This window comes from Haliotis asinina, chromosome 13 (genome assembly GCF_037392515.1).
Source record: "Haliotis asinina isolate JCU_RB_2024 chromosome 13, JCU_Hal_asi_v2, whole genome shotgun sequence".
NCBI classification, from domain to species: domain Eukaryota; kingdom Metazoa; phylum Mollusca; class Gastropoda; order Lepetellida; family Haliotidae; genus Haliotis; species Haliotis asinina.
Genome location: NC_090292.1, coordinates 48748930 through 48755823, shown reverse-complemented (window position 1 = coordinate 48755823; position 6894 = coordinate 48748930). Strand labels below are relative to the sequence as shown.

Here is a 6894-nt window from a genome sequence, read left to right as displayed (position 1 = left end):
GCTTATTCAGGCATAAGATGATCAAAATCAACAATGTCGTATTACAGTTTTCATTGTACAGAACGATCATTGACAGTCTTTCATTATTTAACGTCTATCAATTTTCCAAAGGCAATTAAAGCATTTCTAACTCCCTCCATGCTTGCCACAAAAGGCCAGTATGTTTGTCTCAAGAGGCGACTAATGGGATCTTGTGGTCATCGGTTCCCAATTGCGCAGATCGATGCTCACGCTGTTAATAACTGGAATGTCTGGTCCAGACTCGATAATTTACAGACTCCTGCCTTATAGCTGGAGTATTGTTGAATGCGACGTAAAGTTAAACTCCATCACTCACTTACTCTAACTGCCGTGAATTTCCTAAATTATTTCTCAGGTATTTCACAATATCATTGCTCTGTCATCTCTGAGCAAGTGTAAGAATGCTTTCTCCTGAGTCAGAGAGCAAGAAAAGATCCGCTTTGTGCTCCACCAGCAGCTGGAAGACATCCCTGTGTCCACACACAACCGCCACCATCACCGGTGTCCAGTTATACCGGCCTCTCACGTTGATGTCATAGAACGGGAGCAGAAACTCAACACATTTCCTGTTGCCTCCTCGACACGCCAGATGAAGCAGGCTGTCTCCAAACTGGTCTGTCTGAACCAACTCCGGCCTGTTTCCATGCCAAACATTCAGAATGTCGAAAGATCCAACCACTACAGATCGCATCAGGTCATTCCAAGGCGTGTGCTCTCTCACATATTGTCCATCGGGTGATAATCGTTCTATGATTTGTCTGCATCCTCCCAGTAGAGCGAGAGTGAACAAATCATCTCCAGTCTTGTCAACCAGCGTCAGATCTGCACCTTGTTGTATGAGGTAGTCAAACACTCCAGACTTTCCAAAGACAGATGCTACCATTGCAGGAGTCCACCCAAATGTGTTTCTGCGGTCAATATTAAACCATTGGCACACATGGTCCACCATACCTCGGTGCCCACCCACACAAGCAACGTGCAACAAGCTGTTGCAAAAGTTGTCGACTCTTTTGATGTCAGCGTTTCGGGACACAAGGAAGTCAACTACAGGAATGTGGCCTCCTCTGGCTGCCTCCAGGAGTGGTGTTGGACCGTAGAGACTTCTTGCCTCAATATCAAAGTCACCTATGACATCTTCAACAATCAACATGTTACCACCTCTACATGCTGAATGTAAAATTACCATCACTTACACACACACACGGTTACCTCCACGTTTCAAAAGGAGCTCCGAAACACTGTGATTTCCACGCAAAGCTGATATCGTCACTGGTGTGAGACCCAACTGTCCACGACAATTAATGTCAAACAATGGAAGTAGTCTTTCAACAATGGAACTATTTCCACCTTGACATGCCAAATGAAGGATGGTGTAACTTTTGTCATCTCTTAGTGTCAGATCAGCTCCCTTTGACACGAGCAGGTCGAAAACATCCTTCTTCCCATACGAAGCTGATACCATCACTGATGGTATCAGCTCCCTTTTGACACGAGCAGGTCAAAAAGGTCCTTCTTCCCATACAAAGCTAAATGCTGGTGTGCGACCCAACTGTCCATGACAATTAATGTCAAACAATGAAAGTAGTCTTTCAACGATGGAACTATTTCCACTTCGACATGCCAAATGAAGGATGGTGTAATTTTTGTCATCTCTTAGTGTCAGATCAGCTCCCTTTGACACGAGCAGGTCGAAAACATCCTTCTTCCCATACGAAGCTGATACCATCACTGATGTGCGACTCAACTGTCCATGACAATTAATGTCAAACAATGGAAGTAGTCTTTTAACGATGGAACTATTTCCACTTCGACATGCCAAATGAAGGATGGTGTCATTTTTCTCACCTTCTAGTGTGAGATCAGCTCCCTTTGACACGAGCAGGTCGAAAACATCCTTCTTCCCATACGAAGCTGATACCATCACTGGTGTGCGACCCAACTGTCCACGACAATTAATGTCAAACAATGGAAGCAGTTTTTTCACAATGGGACTATTTCCACTTCGACATGCCCTATGAAGGATGGTGTTATTTTTGTCATCTCTTAGTGTCAGATCAGCTCCCTTTGACACGAGCAGGTCGAAAACATCTTTCATCCCATACGAAGCTGATACCATCACTGGTGTGAGACCCATCTGTCCACGACAATTAATGTCAAACAATGGAAGCAGTTTTTCCACAATGAGACTATTTCCACTTCGACATGCCAAATGAAGGATGGTGTCATTTTTGTCATCTTTTAGTGTGAGATCAGCTCCCTTTGACACGAGCAGGTCAAAAAGGTTCTTTTTCCCATACAAAGCTGATACCATCACTGGTGTGCGACCCAACTGTCCACGACAATTACAGTCAAGCAAGAGAAGCAGATCGTTCACAATTAAGACAGTTTCAAATGGAACCATTGTCCAAACCTCATTCGACGTAGATGGAGAGTAATGAGTTGAAATATGTCTTCCCTGACAAGCCGAGTGGAGTACATTATTTTTATCACTATCAGTTAGATGAATATTGGCCCCTTCAGACCTGAGCAGATTGAACATACGACGGTTTCCATGTGAAGCAGCAATCATAACCAGTGTTCTGCCCTCAGAATCTCTTGTATTGATATCAGTAACTGGAAGGAAGAATTGTGCAAATCTTGAGTCCTCTACAGTACAACTGTACTGCAAGGCCGAATGAGAAGCTCTTTGAAAGTCGAAGTCTCCAGTCAGATCTTCGATATTTAATCCTTCGGTAACAAATCCAAAAAATTCTCTTCCTAGTTGACTGAACCCCTTCATCTTAGCAATTTGAAAGACATTTTCACCAACATTATTTTTTGATAGAAATACGTCAGCTCCATTGTTAAGTACGGCCATTGCGACGTCTTTGTGATTATTTTCTGTAGCAGTCACTAGAGCTTCATTCAGCACTCTTGGATGAAACAGTGACTCATATTTGGAAGATAACAACAACAACAACACTGTTTTGTTCCCACAGGATGCACAGGCCCTGAAGGCTTCATTGATCTCTTCATCTGAAAAATGGTATCCAACATCAAGGATTTTCTCAACCAAGTATGGACTATGTGCATGAACTGCCCAGTACAGTAAGTGTTTCTCTTCCTCCTTTGCATGTAGCATGGCAAGTCGCTTTGTGACCTTAGTATTCAACAAACGTTTTAACATATTGGATTTCTTCAGTTGAAGCATCTGGAACACTTTGTCCACCATTTGTTTGTTTTTCAAAATAGGGTGTGTTATAGACATACTATAGTTGCCTTTGGCAACAGCATCGGCCAGTCTGGAGGCAATTGTGTCATAGTAAGCATCTGAGACGTAGATGATGTGGAGGTGATTATCTATCGCGGTAGTATGGACTTGCTGGGCCTGTACACGCTCATAAAGGAATCTGATACTGCAGTGGTTCAGAACGAAGGATGGATTCATTTTGAAAAGGGCACACGCACAGGCGTCGTAGATGGTGGAATGTGAAAATCCAAGGACATCTCCATTAGTGAAAAACGTATCCCTGTAACACCTGATGGCTTTGGCAACTGCTGTCCGTGAAGTTACTGACACCACACTTTTTACAGCCTGTAGATTAGCTTCTAAAACATGATTTTCAGATTCCATTTCTACCTGGCTCAAGTTCAGATGATCTTCACACAACAACATCAGGATGAGTGCGGCAGACTGATCATTTCTACGTTCCATGATCATGTCAATTTCTCGCCGTAGACAAAAAAGGGGTTCTCGGAAAAACTGTAAAGGATCTTTTTGAAAGCTGTGAAATTCACAAAACAGAGTACATATCAAGGGGAAGCCAAACAAAGCATCTCTTGTGTCACAGATCTGCTTCATATCGAGGTCCAAATGGATGTTATGACACTCTAACTGTTTCTGTAGTATCTTTCTTCTTTCCTGGGAACTATAATGACACGATTTCGTTTTTGTCAAATCAAGAAGCGATGGTCCTCTGAAAAAATAATATTCTTGGCCTTCCAACTTTGCGACTCCACATTCCATATTGTACGATTTGGTAGTGAAGATTACACAAATCGCTGATTCAGTGCCTGCAAGCGTTTCGCGCTGGGCATCCTTGATACGTTTGGCATCTTCTAAATAATGTTTCAGGTTTTGTAGAATGGACTTCAGATGGGGAACATCAGTTGATAAGCCGACTGTTCCAAATATATCATCCAATATGAGACACACCTTCTTTCCACACAGGTCACAATTCTTCAGCTCGAATTTATCCACATCATCAACAAACAAAAGTTCATACCCCTGGTTGCTGAGCTCTGCTCCTACCATCAAGGCAATGGACGTCTTTCCTTCACCTGAGGCACCACTTATTGTTACATGACCATGCTTCTCCAAGCGTGCCTTCACTCTTCTGTACGTAGCAGTTTTCACAAAGACATCTTTGACTCGTTTCAGATTCATTTGGAGCATATCTACAAGACAAAAAGTAAAATTTACCACATCATCCTAAAATCATATATCCTCTACAATATCGAATCTATCTCTGGTTCCCCTTGCCACATACGATTTTTTTCTGGCAAGGTCTTCTTATGCCAATAAGTCAGTGAGTGGTTGAGTTTAGTTTTATGCCGCATTCAGCAATATTCCAGTTATAGTGCGGCGGTCTGTTAATAATCGAGTCTGGACCAGACAATCCAGTGATCAACGTATGAGCATCGATCAGAGCAATTGGGAACCGATGACATGTGTCAACCATGTCAGCGAGCCTGATCACTCGATCCAGTTAGTCGCCTCTTACGGCAAGCATGGGTTGCTCAAGGCCTATTCTACCCTCACGGGTCTCTTTGGCCAATGAATAAATCTGTTACATAATTGAATTGTATGAAGCTTCTGAGACGCATATACCAAGACGATCCAGGGAATCTATTAATGTTTCTCTGCCATATTGTAGCAACAGGCCAACTGCCAACTGATCCATCGGCAACCTGAGACTCACAGTCACCTTTACACCATAACAAAATCATCTTGAAACTAACAAGGAATTCCAATCAAAAGATTCAACCGACGTTCAACCGAGATGAGAAAGACATAACCAAGTTATGCTACCACCACACTACCAACAAGATGTATACAACATTGTTATCTACATAAAACGTCCCTATTCATCACCTATATATTCAGTGTGTTTATAGGTAGTCTTTTACAAGTCTTGGTTACTAATTTTCCCCCAGCCCTGAGGTAAAAAGTGGTTTCAACTGCTATGGTCGGGGAGCGTCAAACAGTATGGTTGCCCGGAGTAAGAGGTCGTGAGCAGTAGTCTGATCTTGGTTGTGTACTCAAACAAGTAAACAATCTACTCGTTACATAAAAGAAAAACATGCTGATTGAGATAAAATGACCCTGTCACAGAGTAAAAACTCAATGTCTGGTTCATTGACACTTATATATCTGCCAGTCTATCAGCTAGGGACAATATGCAATGTACAACTTCAATCACTGACTACATGCAATTAACACCTACCGGGCTTAGAAGTCATAAACAAAGAGCGGGCTAAGCGTTCGGCAAATGAAGATTAGCCAGTAAAATAGCTTCGTCACACTTGAGTGCACATCCACCGGACCTGACTGGGTTCTACATCGTGGTTGCTTCGTTTCGAGGGAGGTAAATCCAAGTACAAAATATTGCACTTTTGATTGGCGATTATACCCTTATAATTTTCTTTATTTGATTTTTCGTAATCAGCAATGCACTTTATATGTGATGAATAAATGGTATCCGTAGTGTAATTATGTTTGAGTTTTTGGCTGCATGTGGCCTTTAAGTCATCCCTTTAAGTCGGAAACCTGCTATATGCATCGGTTTGGCTCTATAACAATTCATTTCTTTTTCAATAACCTTATTAATACCTGGCTTCACTATTCCGTCATTCTGGCTTCCAACAGATAATCTGACGTCAGAAGAGTCCTGTACTATGATGCCTTTAAAGTCAGACCCTGGAATGAGAGTAGAAACAACACGCGAGTCACAGTGGAGCTTGCTGTAGTTGAGAATGTATGATACTTAAAAAATAATTATGTAATTTGGGAGATGACAACAATAAGTGAAATACACAATAAATAACAATAAGAGTAACAACAATAAGTACTGTCATTGGTACGGATATTTCATTAAATGTAGTGAATATTTTGTTCGTGACAAACATTCTAATTACCTGCAGTTATTCTAGTTGACACTGCCTGCCTTTCTCGCCTGCCGTAAACAGCCATGTCACCCTTTCCGGCAGTGACCTGACGCTCGACCACTTCTGATGATGCTGTCATGTCCATAGAGAATGTTCCATCACCATGGCCACCTTGGGGGACGACGTGAACATCGTTGTCGTAAACAAGTTGTGCTACTGCTGATGGTGCCGGGTTGTCCACTGTGAACGTTTCATCACCTTCTGTCTCACTTTCCATGTCAGGACGTTCACATTCTGTCTTCCTCTGACTCCCCGACATGTCTGAAAAGTGAATCAAATATTGATATACCAGCTTTTAACTGCCTGTCTGCCTGTACACACACACACACACACACACACACACACACACACACACACACACACACACACACACACACACACACACACACACACACACACACACACACACACACACACACACACACACACACAAAGCCTATCGCACACAATCGTTTGACAACGTGAACACACAAAGATAGGTTGTGAATAGTATTCAACAGACAGGCGAACAAACAGACAAGTGTCGAGTCCTGAACCATCTTAACATGTCAGTTCCTTCTACATGCGTAACTGAAATTCAGTGAGTCTATAGTCCTTTGCATGATATTAATATCATATGTATATATTTCATAACATCTAAAATAAACATATCTTTAAATAAGCATG

The 6894-nt window shown here is 42.1% G+C and overlaps 1 pseudogene; it reads right to left on the bottom strand.

The window, feature by feature from the left end:
- Positions 1-337: 337 nt before the first annotated feature.
- Positions 338-6487, bottom strand: LOC137259627 (uncharacterized; annotated as a pseudogene).
- Between the last annotated feature and the right edge of the window lie 407 nt (positions 6488-6894).